Genomic DNA, 16,893 nt, shown 5'->3' with positions numbered 1-16,893 from the left:
AAATGTTTATACTGATGCTTCTTGATTTATTAGTTTTAGACGTTAATATAATTATACCCAGCTTATCCTCTTCCATTCTCCCAGTACTATATAGTTATGTAAAGTTTATTTTCAGCCTGCCCTGCAGTCAGGCATGGCAGGGTTAATAGTTTATATGTTTTGTAACAGCTGACTTATTGTTATTAAAATACTTCCACATCTGCGATAAATAGCTGCTACCCAAGCTTTTCCATTTACCAGGTTTTCTGAATCAATATTTCATCCCAAATGTTCCACAGAAAGCCTCTCAAAGAATATTTTATACTTGGTCAAATTTTTCAGATCTATCAGTTTTGTTTTTGTTGAATAATCCTTCTTCCTCTTCTGTTCTAAAGTGGATTCTTTCTAGGCCTGTTGAACTAATGTTATCTTGATGTTTTCTTCACTGTCATCCTAGAATTCTTTTTGTTTTTCTCCTGTGTTTGACTGTTTTTGGAATATTATTTTTTCTTGGTTTATGCCCACGGTTTGGTAAAATATGCCATTTATTACCTTAGTTAGGATGCTTTCAATGACCCACAGAGGATAAGGTTTTGAGATTTTTCATGCCTTCAAAATAGTTTCATTCTATCGCCCACTTGATAGCTTCTGCTTCAAATTCTAGATCGAAAATAATTTCCCTCATAATTCAGAAGAAAATAATCCATTGTCCTTTAGATTTCAGTGTTGCTACTTGGTAATCTAGTGCCATGCCACTTCCCAATCAACCTTTTTGGATGTAACCTGTTTTTCTGCAGGAATCTAAGATATTTCTGTTTTCCTTAGTATTTCGAAGTTTTATAACAGTATGTTTTGTATACTCTTCTGTGGTCTTTTTTCATTCATTTTTCTGGCTGATCTACAAACGTATATTCTCCAATTCTGGAGATTTTCTTGTATTATTTTTCTGATAATTTCTTCTCCTGAAACTCTTATTGGTATGGTATTTAATCCTCCATTTCTTCTCTCCCATTGTCCATTTTTTTTATTTCTATTTCCACTTATTTCCTGGCCCACCCAATGACAATTTTTTTTTTTACATCTTATTTTAAATCTCTAAGATCTATTTCTTGTTCTCTGAGTATTACTTGTTTTACAGTCCTTTTTCTTATTTTATGGAAGTACTATCTTCTCATCTCCTTACATATCAATTATAGATGTTTTGGCTTTTATTATTTTCAACTTCTCTTTACATAAGTAACTTATTCTTTTCTTATTTGTTTTGGCTCCTGCCTTTTTTGGTTGAAAGGTCTTGTCTTCAAATGTCTCATATTCATTAGCTATTTATTGGTGTTTAAGAACAGAGCACCAAACAGCTGACTGTAAGTTCCATGTTCATGGGTGAGAGGGCTGGGGCTGCCGGGTTCTTGAGTGGTAGGCTCACTCCACAAAGATGGGGTAGTAGGTTATTTTTTTTTTCATTGTGGGACCTCAAATATTTGTATGTATAAGTCTTTCCTCCGAGGTTGTACATTTTACCCAGAGAAGAGTCCTTCAATATTCTGCCCAGATAATTATCTATCTTAGGATCAGAGTAGGGGAAGAGTAGGGGGTCTCAGTGTTTAGCATGCAAACTTTCATTTCTTTTTTTCAGTTGATCATTTCACCCTTCTCTGTTTTGTCTGGCAGAACCTCTCATTTATTTTAATTTTTCTAGGAAAAAAAAAGTTTCAAGTATCTCGCAAGGACTTCATCTTGTTGTATGAGACAGGCTAAGTGAACTGAGGGTCTGGTTCCCTTTACAGACTTTCAGCCAATCTCTTGTTTTCAGGCCCATGTCCCACCACAGAGCCTTGCTGGGATTCTGTGGGATATATTTGCTGTTTCTTCCCAGAATCAACTCCCAACCTCCTTTACAAACACTTAGGTATCAACTTTCTCCACTATACTAAGACAGTAGCCTCAGGTCTATTTGCTTTTCATCCGCCCAAACTGTGCTGTTATCTCCCATCTTCTGTCGCCTCTCCTCACCTTTACTATTATGTCGTGGTGTTTGAGGAGAGACTGACAGCAGACGCACGTGTTCAATCCACCAAACTCAATCTTACAACGCCTCAATGAGTCTTTCTTTGCCAATTGCTTTTAACACTTAGAGCTTTTCTGTTTTTACAGATATGCCTAATTAGCTAAGATACTTTTCCAATTACCTTAATTTTTTTTTTTTTTTTTTTGAGACAGAGTCTCACTATGTCACCCTCAGGAGTTCTGTAGTGACACAGCTCACAGCAACCTCAAACTTGTGGGCTTAAGCATTTCTCTTGCCTCAACCTCCCAAGTAGCTGGGACTAGAGGCGCCTGTCACAATGCCTGGTTATTTTTTTGTTGCAGTTGTCATTGTTGTTTAGCTGGCCTGACCGGGTTCAAACCTGCCAACCTCAGTGCATGTGGCTGGTGCTATAACCACTGTGCTATGGGGGCCAAGCCTACCTTAATGTTTATTATCATTTCTTTCTCAATCATAAAAAAAATCCTTTTCAGGATGCCATGAAAGATTTTTAATCTATTCATTCATTAAGTTAGTTTTAAAATTGATTTTATATCAATGAACCTGAAACAGTAAAAACAGATAGATAAATAAATAAAAATTGATTTTATGACCAATTAGTTTTGGTTTAATAACATCATAGGATTTATAAAGTAGATTATAATTAAACAAAGAAAATACAGACTTTTTTTTTTTTTAAACAAAAAAGCTTTTCCCCAGAATCCTTCCTGCCTCTTCAAATCTACCCCATGGTGGCCTGAGCTGAAAGGTATTTACCCCAATAATTGTCAAGGATTTTCCAGGAAGACATTTGACCACTGCACAAAATCATCTTCAATACTGAAGTCTTAGCTGTTCTGCTTCTGAAGACAAGCAAAGGAAGGAAAGTCAGAACTTCTGAAAAATAATCAGGAATGAGGACTTTCTCATATACAAAATACCACAGCTGATTCAATACCCTACAAAGGACACGAATGTTAAGACATTTAGATTGAAGACTTTACTCTTTGAAGCTGAAAACCTAGAACTTGTCCTAAACATTAAATTCATAGTTTTAGAAATAAGAAATAAAATAGAAAAAACTACAGAATAAAATACTAATATTATACCTTTGATCTAATACCACTCAAAAGAAGTATATATTTTGGAATTGTGAAACTTATCATTGCCTCCTGCTACTCATGATTTCCCTGAAGGAAAAAAAAAACCAAACCACCAAGCATTTATCAGAGGAAGATTCCTGTGGAGACAAAAATAAATAAATAGGTTTATTCCTTAAGCTGGTGGTGGTTAAATGGATGTTCACTTTTTAAAATTCATTAAACTGTACATTTACATTTCAAAAGTTTTCTTTATATATGTTACATGTTACGATAATTTTTTTTTAAGTTAAAAGAGAAATAGATAAAAAGGCAGAAATTTCATTTGTCATGAAACACGCTGCCTTAATCTCACTTGGCCAGAATTATCACACTCTTTCATGCATAAAAAGGAAGAAAAGTTTTCATGATTTTAAGGGCCTAAACCAGTGTCCCACCAAATTTCAACAGTCATTTTTGTTGTTTTATTCAAAACACTTTGAAATTAAGTTCCTAAACTTCAAAGTTTACCTCGCATCCCGTAAAGCAATTCTGATACCTTACTTTTGCGTAACACTACTTATTTGCAAAGAGTTTTCACATCAAATATCTACGAGATAGTGCAGATATTTTTTCCCCATACTACAGAGGAGGAAACTCAGGCACTTAATAGTTGATTAGTAAGATCGCAAGCGGTGACAGAATCAGGGCAAATTCCCAGTGGCATACATCTGTGTCAGGTCCCTAATTAGTGTTGCCCTATAAGTCAACAACTAACTGAGATTCAGGGAGCCCAGTTCCTTCCAGAACCAGCTCTGCCACATGTGTCTGTGATCCTGGACACGCCTCGTATTTCCTAAAACATTTTAAGAAGAGATAGAACTTTCCACTTTTCAAGTTCTGAGTTCAAAAATCTCACAGTTGATGGTCTTTGTCATGACATCTGTTGAGTTTCCTGAGATTCCCAGTTAGGAAGGTGATAATAATTAAAAAGAAAAAAAAAAAAAGGAAAGTGAAATCTACCAAATATGGCTGTGAAATTGATAAAGGACCTATGTTCAAACCCGTGTTAATCATTTTATTCACTTCTAGTTGAGGGAACAATGTGCCTGCTGCCTCAGACCTTAGTGTAACGCAGATGCAAACAAGAATGCTGTAAGTAGCAAATAACCTTACCTTCCATCGCTTTGGTGGTTTCCCAAGAAGGGACATTACCCATCTACTCCTGGCTTCTCGTCCTACACCATATTCCTCTCCATAGAGGTGAAGGATTTCGTTCTGTTGCTGCATGACAGTCAAGAGTCTGTTTCTCAGTATGGTTAAGATGCTTTCTAAGATTTGTTCAGTGGTTACTTCTCATTCCCTCACTGAGATGCAGGGAGCCCAGTTGTTTCCAGAAGCTGCTCTGCCAGGTGTCTGTGATCTTGGAAATGTCTCATATTTCTAGAAATGTTTAAAAGATTTTAAAGCTTCCTCATCTCTCAAATAAAAGAGTAACTAACTTCCTTATCTTTAAGGTACTTTCCAACTCTGTGGACTAAATGTGCAGAAAAGCTTTAATAAGTATTTTTCATAGTTTTAAGACAGACATTGACATTAATATGTAATCATTTTGATAATTTGGCCTCAGAGTTCCTGAAGACCAATGACCTTCTCCCTCTAAGGGCCTGTGTCACTCATCATCCTCAAGCCCAGCCACATTTTGAATTGTCACCATCATTCAGAGCTGAAAGTCCCTCATACCCTTCCCTACTGACTTCAGAATCCCCCTCCACACTGCTCTCTCCCCCTTCCTTCAGCCCTGCTGAGTCAGCCTTTACACAGTCTAATCTCACATCCCCTACCATTCTCCCAGCCCATCAACACTCCAGTTTCACTTGCCTTCCTACTCAACCCAGGCCCATATGGAGTTGGCAGTTTGAGTGATACTCACACCATCTCCAATTCCAATTTTCAGAGTGCTGTTGGTAAAAGTCATTTATACAAGCATAATTTATCCTATCACTAGGTTAAAGCCTTCTAGCAACTTGTCAAGCCCTCATAACCTTTGGTTCCCCATTGCATGTAGGTCAACAGCTTTGCAAGCCTTTCCCAGCTTTGCACCTCACTCTCCACCTACTTTCCAGAAAATCAACAGAAGGGAACCAACACAGTTCAAATGCAGCTACCTCCCCACTATCAATCAGCTTTCCTTTTCAAAACTCAGAATTTCTTTTTGCCATCATATAACTTCTCATTCTCTCTCCATATCACATCTGCAGTTTTTTAATTGTATGTTCTATGGGTTTGGACAAAGTACAGTGACACGTGTCCACCCTTCTAATATCCAACAAAGCATTTTCACTGTCCTAGAAATACTTGGATGCCTCCATGCATCCTTCCCTCTCCATCCTAACCCCCAGCAGCTGCTGAGCTTTATACTCTCTCCATAGTAAAAAACTTTCCAGGATGTCATATAGTTGGAGTCATGCAGTATTTAGCCTTTTCAGATTAGCCTCTTTCACTCAATAATACGCATTTAAGTTTTCCCCAAGTCTTCCCTTGGTTTGACTGCTCGTTTCTTTTTAACACTGAATATTTCATTGTCTAGATGTACCACAGTTTATTTACCCTGAATGATATGGTGGTTGCTTCCAAGCTTTGGCAGTTATGAATAAAGCTGCTGTAACCCTCAGTATGCAGGTTTTTGTGTGGACATAGTTTTCAACTCCTTTGGGTAAATACCAAGGAACTTGCTTGCTGGACTGTGTGGCAGGAATATGTTTCGTTCTGTAAGAAGCTACCAAGCTGTCTTCCGAAGTGGCTGTACAATTTGGCCTTCCTACCAGTAATGAAGGAAAGTTCCTGTTGCTTCACATCCTCACCAGCATTTGGTGTTGTCACTCTTCTGGATTTTGGGCATGCCAATAGGTGTACAGTGGTATTCCATTATTGTTTTGATTTGCATTTTCCTGATGACATTATGATAAGAAACATCTTTTCATATGCTTATTTGCCATCTGTGTATCTTCTCTGGTGAGGTGTTTTTCTTTGGCCCATTTTTTAATTGGGTTTGCTATTGTTTGGTTTTAAGAATTCTTTATGCTGGGCACAGTGGCTCGTGCCTGTAATCCTAATACTCTGGGAGGCCGAGCTCAAGAGTTCAAGACCAGCTTGAGACAGACCGAGGTCTCATCTCTTAAAAAAAAAAATAGCCAGGGGTTGTGTCAAGCACCTGTAATCTCAGCTACTCAGGCGGCCAATGCAAGAGGATCACTTAACCCAGGAGTTTGAAGTTGCTGTGAGCTGTGACACTACAGCACTCTACCAAGGGTGACAAAGTGAGACTCTGTCTCAAAAGAGAAAGATTTCTTTGCATATTCTGGATAATAGTTTTTTTTTTATTAGACATGTCCTTTGCATATATTTTCTCCCAGTTTGTGGCTCGTTTTTTTTTTTTTTTTTTTAGAGTCTTACTATGACTTTTTAGACATGACAGAGTCTTACTATGTCACCCTTGGTAGAGTGCTGAGACATCACAGCTCACAGCAATCTCCAACTCTTGGGCTTAAGTGATTCTCTTGCCTCAGCCTCCCAAGTAGCTGGGACTACAGGCACTCACCACAATGCCGGCTATTTTTTATTGCAGTTGTCATTGTTTTTTAGCTGGCCCAGGCTGAATTCGAACCCACCAACTTTGTTGTATTAGGCTGGCGCTGTAACCACTGTGCTATGGGTGCCAAGCCATGGCTCATCTTTTTATGCTTACTTTTTCTTTTTCTTTTTTATTTTTGAGACAGGGTCCAGGCTGGACCTTAGTATGATCATAGCTCACTTGAACTTCAAACTCCTGGGCTCAAACAATGCTCCTGTTTCAGCCTCCTGAGTGGCTGGGACTACAGGCTAGACTACAGGCATGTGACACTGTATCTGGCTTTTTTTTTTTGTCACAAGGTCTTGCTATGTGGTCCAGGCTGGTCTCAAACTCCCAGCCTCAAGTGATTCTCCTGCCTTGGCCTCCCAAAGTGTTAGACTTACAGGCATGAGCTATCATGCCCAGCCTCTTTTTAGTCTCTTGATAGTGTTGTTTGCAGAGCAGAATTTTTTTAATTTTAATGAAGTCTATCTTATCTATTCTTTCATTCATGGTTGTACCTTTGGGGTCATGTCTAAAAAGTCATCATCAAACTCAAAATTATCTAGATTTTCTCCTATGTTATCTTCTAGGAGTTTTATAGATTTACACTCAGGTCTATGATCCAGATGGACTTAATTTTTGTGACAGATGTAGAGTCTGTGTAGTTTTTTTTTTTTTGGGGGGGGTATATGGATGTCCAGTTGTCCTTGCACCACTTACTGAAATGACTATAATTTCTCCTTTGCATTGCCTTTGCTCCTTTGTAAAAGGTCAGTTGACTAAATTTATGTGGGTCTCTTTCTATGCCCTCTATTCTGTTTCACTGATTTGTTTAATTTTTACCAATACCACACTATAGTGACCGTGACAGCTTTGCAATAAGTCTGTAAGTCAAGTAGTGTCAGTCCTCCAATTCTACTCTCTTTCAACATTGTACTTGCCATTCTAAGTCTTTTGCCTCTTCATATAAACTTTAGAGCAGTGGTTCTCAACCTTCCTAATGCCACAGCCCTTTAATACAGTTCCTGTGGGTCATGACCCACAGGTTGAGAACAGTTGCTCTAGAGTCAGTTTATCACTCTTTACAAATTAAGTTGCTGGAATTGTTATTGAGATTATAATGATCTATGAATCCACTTGGGAAGTTTTGACAACATTGCATATGAACATGAAATATATCTCCATTTATTTATTCTTTGATTTCTTTTAACAAAGTTTTATAGTTTTCCTCACATAGATCTTGTACATATTTTGTTAAATGTATATTTAAGTATTTCATTTCTTTTTAGACACAAATATAAATGCTATTGTGGGGTTTTTTAATTTCAAATTCCACTTGTTCATTCCTAGTATATAGAAAAGTGATTGACTTTTGTATATTAACCTCCTGCAACCTTGCTATAATTGCTTATTAGTGCCAGAAGTTTTCTTTTTAATTGCTACAAATTTTCTACATAGACAATCTCGTCATCTTCAAAGACAGTTTTGTTTCTTCCTTCCCATTCAGTATACCTTTAATTTCCTTTTCTTGTTTTGTTGCTACATGTTTGTTTCATGAATAACTTCTTTATTTGCATCATGATGCGGGCTAGCAAATAATTTATTATTCAAAAAGTTAATTTCTTTTAGAATTAAAATAAGTATTATTTATCCAAATACTATCCCATAATTAACCTGGGAGAGCAGGTGTGAACTGGGACCCTCCTAGACAATCTGGTATGGTTGCCCTCTCTTGCTCGTAGTATCCCACATATGTGAGGACTGCCTGGTACATTAATTACCCTCCTACTCCCTCCTTTGATCTTCAGGTCCTTCCTCTCCACTGGCAGCCACTCTACCCACACATACTCCCAGGCCTTTCTATAGTTTTGTTTTCAACAAAGTTTCAGTGACACTCTCAATGCCTCAAGTCATTGTCCCTGCCAGCTCTCCGATTTTCATGGTCTACTCACAGTTTACACTTGACTCTCTCCATTTCCTCCCCATCTAGGGAACCCTCAAGTACCTATATGACTTCTGTCCCCATTGCCCAACTGACCCTGTTCATCAAAGACTACTGACAATGGCTAGCCTTTGGTTATCTTTCTTATACTCGCTATATAACTCAAGCCTCTCAAAGAAAGGGTGTCTGTGTCTGATTAACTCATATACTCCTTATATTGCTTTATATATAGTAAGCTGAATGCGAGTTTGAAACATTCATGTTAACTTTGTATCTACTATACAACATATAAAATAATGAAAATGTGACTTAACATCAACATAGTTACTAAGACAAATCTAATGCCCTTTACCCAGTTTCTACTTAGCTCTTCTACCCTATCAAGCTCCTCCAAATACTTCTTCCACGTCTTTCTTTACTCCAGCTTCTCCTCATTTTCCTCTGCCTTCTTTTTTCTTAGCATCCTGTCCACCTCCTTCTATTTCTCTCCAAACCCACAAATACTGGTTTTCCCAAGGCTCAACTCCAGCTTTTATTCTTGTCACCCACACTCTGAACTGTTCTCACAGCTTCACTATTCCCCTCCAAAATGATGCCTCAATCTTTCCCTAACTGTAATGGCTTTCATCCACCTGTATGTTCTTTAGGCACAAAAAAGTTAACATACCCTAATCAAAGCTTATAATCACCTCCATTAATTAGACAAGTATTTACTGATTTTGTAATGCTTGCAGGTGCTTTACTAGTGGCCCATTCTGACTGCCTATTTCCATCCCTTTCACTGCCATCATGTCACTCTGCATCTGCCTTTGATTCTCCGTCAGCTCCCACATCCAATTAGGCAACAAGTTCTGTTGTATTTACTTCTATGGTGTTTTGTCCAACCCACCTGCCTCCACCTTAACTTAGATGCCCATTGCTTCTCTTCTGGAGACTATTTTAATAATTCTAACTGGACTCCCTGTGGCTCTTGTGATGCAGGTTAATCTCTGTAACAATAGCTTTGATCACATCATTCCTCCACTTAAAATATCTCTGATATCGATCTACTGCCTGCTAAACTGGCTCCTTAGTCCAGCATTCTGGATGCTTCACAATATGGTCCTAATCTTCCCATACAGCCTTCTCTCCCATCATACTGCCTCTAGGCTCCTCAGCCTCCAGTCTGACTACCTTCCTCTCCACTCTTGGATAAGCTCATATATCCCTCCAGTCTGATTACCTTCCTCTCCACTCTTGGATAAGCTCATATATCCTTTCAGTCAAGTCTTAGAACAGTCTGGTCCCCACATCTCTGCCAACTGAAGTTCTATCAATTCTTCAAGACCTTCCTCAAAATTCCCAAAGTTAGTCTTTCCCAAAGACTGCCCAATTTTTATGGGCAGAAACAGTTTTCCCTCCTCTGAATTCACTAAGTATTCTCCTAACAGCTCTTCTATGTCATACAGCCTTTGGTTATCTGTCTTATACTCTCTACATGGCTCTAGGCTCTCAAAGAAAGGGTGTCTGTATCTGATTAACTCATATACTTCTTATATTGCTTTACATATAGTAAGCTGAATGAGAGTTTGAAACATTCATATTAACTTCGTATCTACCATACAGCATATAAAATAACGAAAATGTACTTAAGACCAACATAGTTACTAAGACAAATTCTTAACAAGGCCTAGAGCAGGGGTCCTCAAACTTTTTAAATGGGGCCAGTTCACTGTCCCTCAAACCGCTGGATGGCCAGACTGTAGTTAAAAAAAAAAAACTATGAACAAATTCCTATGCACACTGCACGTATCTTATTTTGAAGTAAAAAAACAAAACAGGAACAAATACAATCACACCGCCTCCTCACTGTAGTTTGAGGACACTGGCCTAGAGACTAACCATTCTTGCAGTTTCTCTTATCAAGCAAGGATGTGTGAATCACTTTATTTAAACTAAAATTGCAGGAGAAATTGTACGTTCTTGCTGGTTCCTATACCATAAAGTTGGAGACGATCTTAGCAATCATTTAAGTCTCCCCCATCTGCCGCAACTAATTCTCTAGTTGAGAAAATTGAAGCTTTGAGAGATTCACATGGCCACATAATTCAGCAGTCAAAATTACAGCAGTTATCACTTATTAAGGGCCTCATACGTCACAGGTACTGTATTAAAACTATCCCAATCTTGCAACAATCCTTCTAGGTAAATGGTATTAACCCCACTTTAGAGATGAGAGAATGCCCCCCAAAGTGAAGTAACTTGCTGCAGAGAGCCTAGCTTGTTAGGGGCAGAGCTCAGTTTCAGCCCCAATTCTGACTGGCTCCAAAGTCTTGGCTTTTCTACTAGACACTGTGACAGAGGCGTGACCTACCAGATGTTCTGACTCCTGTCTCCTACTATTTCTCCAGTGAATAATTATGCCAAGTAAACAAAGATGCACATGTGTAAGCAATTTTCTTTTAAATCTTGGAGGCATGAAAATTGAACAGTAGCCTGATATCTATAAAAGTTCTAAGATTAATTCTAAGGCCATTTACTGACGTCATCTGTTGTCAAAAAACTTTTCATTCTGAAAAAGAGATATGCTTTTCTGCTTTTCATTTCCTAAATATATTTTGAACTTAAAATCCATTTGTCCAGCCATAGTCAACAAGTATTCATTGAGCCCCATATTGTCCAAGGCACATGAGAGGATGGATACAAAGCTAAATAAGACACGATTTTACTCCGAGAGTCACAAGCAAGAGGCAGATGGTCAACTAATGGTAGGAACCATTCTTCGCCCACTACTGGAGCCCTGGCTCTCTCAGGGGCTTCCCAAGAGCGGGAGTCAGGATTCTTGGTTCTAATTCTTGTCCTTGGTTCCAACGCATGTTGAGCAAGTGATCTCACTGGGCTTTAGTTCTCTTAGTAAATGAGATTGATGAAATGAACTGCGCCATGTAATTTCAAGGTCTCTTTCAGCTTTAAAATGCTAGTTTCTGGGTTTACTCCTAAGAGATTATGCTTCTGAAAGTGACCACAGCTACTATTATGGAAAAAGAACTGCTAGATGCCTCTCTTCTTTATGATTGACTTTAGAAGTACTGAGTTCTGAAAATACTGCTACAAGATTGAAGCTGATTAGCATGCCTCCTTATAGTAACATAGTTTATCAAAGTTTGTTCTCTAAAGGAGTATTATTAAACACAACATTCAAATCCTTCCTCCATTGTATCACTGACTTATTATAGCTTTAATTTTTCACAATCCATTTATGATGTTTAAAAAGTAATTTTAAGTGGGGCAGTCCCTGTGGCTCAGCGGGTAGGGCGCCGGTCCCATATGCCGGAGGTGGCGGGTTCAAACCCAGCCCCGGCCAAATTAAAAAAAAAAAAAAAGTAATTTTAAGTGATTATTTTGATCTATTCCTCTGTGGAGGTATCAACATTAATGACAAAAAATCAGAATTAAGGCCTCTGCAGAATAAATCTTGTATAAATGAATGCTTCATATTAAATGCTACCTATGATGGACCTTCCCAAACTGAAGCTAAATTCGAGGATGGTTTCCAGGCAAAGGGGAGGAAGGAAGGTATATAGAAATGTCAATATTTCAAAAAAGGGGAAATATATAGGAATGTGGGGATTTAACTTTGCTGATTCCATTTCAATATCCTGCACTTCTTTTCAACTAGCACAGATTATATTTTGAAGCATCCACCAACATGTTACAGAGTAACATACTTTTTCTTGACAGAGATCCTCATAACATCTTTCTTTTTTTTGTTTGAGACGAAGTCTCAATATGTCACTCTCGGTAGAGTGCTGTGGTGTCACAGCTCACAGCAACCTCAAACTCTTGGGCCACAACTCCTGGTTATTTTTTTCTTGCAGTTGTTTAGTTGGCCTGGGCTGGGTTTGAATCCGCCACCCTCGGTGTATGCTGGTGCCACTGGGCTATGGGCGTGGAGCCATAACATCTTTCTTCATACTAAGTATCTCAGGATATGATGCTCAAACCCATCTTGTGCTGTAAGGTAACAGCACAGAGGAGAAAACAAATCAAAAGATAACCAGAAGGGGAAAAAAGAAAAGAAAATTAGAGTTAATTGTGCCAACTTGGTAATTTGCCTGCAAAAGGCAAAGAATTTCAACTGTTGAAGATAGTCCTACCAAGACATCAGGAAAAGACTGTGTTCATTCACTAGTCAACAAATATTGCCAGGCACTATTGTAAAGGCCAAGGTTATAGCAATGAGCAAAACAGGCAAAAATCCCTGCTACAGTGGAGCTTACATTCTAATAGGAAGAAACCACGCTTAAGAACACTGCAACAAAACAGTATCAGATAGCAATTAGGTGCTATCACAAAAATAAAATAGGACGGAAGGTGGGGGTCAGAAGTTAAAGCCATCAACAGGGCCCTGCTGAGTGGATGCCATTTGAGGGGGGTCCTCAATAGAGAGAAAACTTTACTCAATCCTACCAATGCGGGTGGAGTGGGAAGGAGTCAAATTAGTCGGCAAGGGGATCACACTGGGAGAAAGTCTGTATTCATGAACAGTCAACTAGGCTCCTTTTAGGATGTACCTTTAAAAAAAAACTCATAAAATTAATTTTTAAGACTCTCTACTTAAGAAACCACTTATTTTTCTTACTTTTTAAATTTTTCTAATTACTTTGTAGTCACTTAAATCACTATAACCGACGGATTCCGTCGGAGTGGCGTGCCTCCCTCTCTTGACACCATCCAAATCCTGAATGAGACAGGACCGGCGAACCAGCGCTCCTCCACCGACTCATTAATGCAGCCAGGTGGAATCTTGTAACTCTTCCAAGAACGCGAAACAAGCCTAAGGGAATGTGGGAAGCTGACACCCCCAAAGTTAGCGTGGAAACGGGGGAAACCCCGCTGCCCTTTTGCAGTAACTCTCCCCCGGCCCCTCCAGGCGCCATCAGCGCGGCGAGGCCGCTTTCCCGGGTCAGAGGCACACCGCGAGTACGCGCGCGAATGTCCCCCGCATGAATCATCGCGGCCCGGTCCGCGGGGCGATGATTCATTCACTGCCCTGGAGCTCGCGGCCACACGTTCCGGGCGTACTATGACAGCCGCACACGCAGTTTCTTTAATATTAAACAAATGTTTCAAAGTACAAACGCCTGCAGCCAGAAACGCTTAGACCCAGGCGAGGCGGCGGGGAGGAAACAGTACGTTTCGGCCGCTGCCCGAGGGTTCCCCGGGCGGGGAGGGAGCGGCGCGCACGTCGGTGGGTTCTCCCCACCCACCCTGGCACGCTCGCGGGCGGCGCCCGCAGGGGGGCCGAGGGCGCACAGGTGGGTCCCGCCCGGCCCTGCCTCCCGTCCCTCCTGCCCCTTGCGGAAGGCCAGCGCGCCCTCGCCAACGCGCCTCCCGCTCGCCCCTTTCCTTTCCATGACATCTTATATAATAACCTGAGCTAATCAAAACGGAAGCGACGCGCGCTGCCGGGGCCCGTCTCCCAGCCGGGAGCAGATGCTCGAGTCCCCAGCCCTCGGCCCCCGAACTAGGCGCCGGGGCGCACGGCTGCCTGGCGGGGGAAGGGCCCGAGCGCCGGCAAGGCTCGTCCCTCCTCGGCGAAGGCGCCGCTGTTGCCGGTCCCCGTCAGGAAGCCGTAAGCGTCACAAACTGCGTCAGCTTCTTCAAACACATTTCATGGTCTCCCTCCAGCCAGGGAGCCGCTGCTCCCGCGGCGGGGCCGCGACCGGGGGTAGAAGGCGCCCCTCCGGGGAAAAGAAAGTTCCTCGGGGCCCTCCACTTGCCCGCCCGGCGCCCGGCCTCGCTGCGCCTCCAGCCCCTCTCCGTGCGCAGCCCGCCAGCCCGCACCAATGTCAGCTTAGGCAACTAGTGACCCTGGGGCGCCTGGCGGCCCCCTCCCTCCCGCCAGGTTCGCCCGGCGCCTGGGGCCGCCCCACCGGCCCAGCGGAAAGCAGCCGCGCCAGAAACTTCCTTGGGCCGCGTCGGGCGGGGAAGGCGCCTCGGTCCCCGCGCATCGCCCTTACCTTGCTCTCGAGAGGCCACGATCCGGGCGGGCCGCGCGGGGCGCGTGGTGCGCGGGCGCGCGCGCGCGTGGGGCGGTAGGTGAGAGAGCCCGCGCCGGCGGGGGCGGGGCGGGGCAGCGGGGGTGCGAGCCGCGCTGGGCTGGGGGCTGGGCCGGCCCGGCGGGCGGGCGCGAGGAGAGCGGGACCGGCGGCGGCGGCGGCGGCGGCGGCGGGCGCGGGGCGAGCGCGCCGAGGGGGCGGAGGAGTTGCCGTGGGTTTGTTTACGCATTGCTGCCCGGCTCGGGGCACAGCCCGCACTCCCTGATTGGACACAAACTGGGGCACAGCCTCTCGCCGCCACCCGCCAGGCCTCCTCCAGCCTCCGCGGCTCAGCTCCTGGAGCGCCCTGCCGGGTACGGCCCGCGGCGGTGCCCGGGCCCGGAGGGGACAAGCCGGGGCGGCCTCCCAAGGAGGACGCGGGGCCAGTCTTCTGCCCAGGGTTCGCAGTCGCCCACCTGTAGTAGCCTGACCTTGGCAAGGAGAAATTCGAAACTTCTCCGGCTGGAGACTGCCTATCCTACGGCTGCAGAAGGGGCACTTACCCCCGCTCCCCCGACGGGGGAAGCATGCCCTTGAATGGATAGAAGAGCAAGGCCAATGTTAATATGCATCTCTGGGGATGGCCAAGTCCAGGCTTCCTGTATAAACTGCCCCCTCCTTTCTCTGCTTCCAGCTTCTCTGCTTCTAATCACAAAACTGCCCCCGCCCCAGCCAGAAGTGACCTTGCCACTCTGATGTTCACATCCTCCAGTGACTCCCAGGGCCTCAAATCTTCACGCCTCAGTCTTGGAGCCCCCAACAACTGGGCCTCCATCCACCCTTATGCTTCATCTTCATTTCCCAGCCTTCCTCCCACAGCCTCTGTCTGTCTTTTCACACTCAATTTTAATCCTGTTGCCCTCTCTGCCAGAAAACCCCTTAGCTACCTCCACCTGTCAAACTTTCATAGACTCCGCTCTCTGTGCAGTCTTTCTGATGCTCCGAGCAGAATCCTCCCTGGAGCTGGGTCACCTCTGACTTGGGAGGCAGGTGTGCGTGCCTAGGCTGTGCCCCCGCTAAGAAGAGGAGCCTGGTTTTAATAGGGCTCTCCTGATGGGAGAAATGAAGGATGTGAGAATAATACTGCCCCTGCATTTCTGCAGCCTTGCTGGGACTGGGAAAACTCCAGAGTCTCTATCAAGAGGGTCTCCCGATAGAACCATCCACAAACCATCTTGCAGAAAACAAACACTTCTAAAAACTGAACATGCTCTCCATTTTTCTTGTCTCTATGCCTCTTCCCCACCACACCTAGCTACATATGTGCCCTTTATACTCATAATGGCCACTTAGGAAACCCTAGGAGGAGCAAAATTGAATTCTACAAAGATGTTCCAACTTAAGTCAAGGCACACAGTGATCAAAAGGAATAGAATAAATCTTGAAGGAATAGACATGAACCCAGTGATCGTATGGATAATTCCTAGGCTAAGAGCCCTCCCAACCCTGGTAGCTAGTGCAGTTTTGCCACTGTTTTATCAGACACTGGAGAAGTGGACCCTGATCTTTCTGGACTCCTGGGAAGGCTGGATTTCTTTTTCTACATGTGCTACTTACAGTCCCATTAGGAAAGCGAGTGAATCCAAGTGGAAGTAAAGTTTTCTTCCCCAGAAAATTCAATAGTGATAATTCAATGCAGCAAATTAGTTACAAAAGTGTTGAAAGAACTGGAAGTGCAGCCAGGGAAGGTGAGGCAATCCTGAGGTTAGCGGCTGCTGGACGCATCTTCTCCCCTGGGGCACCAACTCTCACTGCAGTTAAGGGCTTATTCAGTAGGAGCTGCACTTACAGCCTGAAGAAAGTGCAGCCACTGCTGCAGACCCCTTCCAAAGTAGGATGTGGTTGGCATCCCCTGGCTTCTCCCTTCCTCCCACCCTTCAGGGCCACCAGTGGTAGAAAGCAGGAGAAGCCAGTGGAGATGACAGAAGATAAGGGTCAGAATCCCCACAGTACACATGAGGCAGTGAAAGGAGAATGCGTCTGACAGCTCAGTGGCAAGTGACTGGCACCCAGGCTTGGGGGCTACATCAGGTTGCTTCTGAGACTTCATCTGGGTCAGATTCTGCAGTGCAGCACACTTTTTCTTCCTAGGTCCCAGAACACCTTTCCTCTTAATTCTTTGTCCGTCATCCTGTTTCCATTTTCTTTTGTCCTTCTCTTCTCCATTATGACTG

At 43.0% G+C, this 16,893-nt stretch overlaps 1 protein-coding gene across 1 annotated transcript in view; it reads right to left on the bottom strand.

The window, feature by feature from the left end:
• PCGF5 (polycomb group ring finger 5) overlaps window positions 1–14,755 on the bottom strand; it is a 128,233-nt gene extending 113,478 nt beyond the window's left edge. Inside the window, exon 1 of the mRNA XM_053583968.1 lies at window positions 14,642–14,755. The gene's annotated coding sequence lies outside the window, so the exon portion shown is untranslated. The remainder of the gene's footprint in view (window positions 1–14,641) is intronic.
• Between the last annotated feature and the right edge of the window lie 2,138 nt (window positions 14,756–16,893).

This window comes from Nycticebus coucang, chromosome 3 (assembly GCF_027406575.1).
Source record: "Nycticebus coucang isolate mNycCou1 chromosome 3, mNycCou1.pri, whole genome shotgun sequence".
NCBI classification, from domain to species: Eukaryota; Metazoa; Chordata; class Mammalia; order Primates; family Lorisidae; genus Nycticebus; species Nycticebus coucang.
The sequence above is the reverse complement of the archived record's forward strand: the minus strand, read 5'-3'. Positions and strand labels throughout refer to the sequence as shown.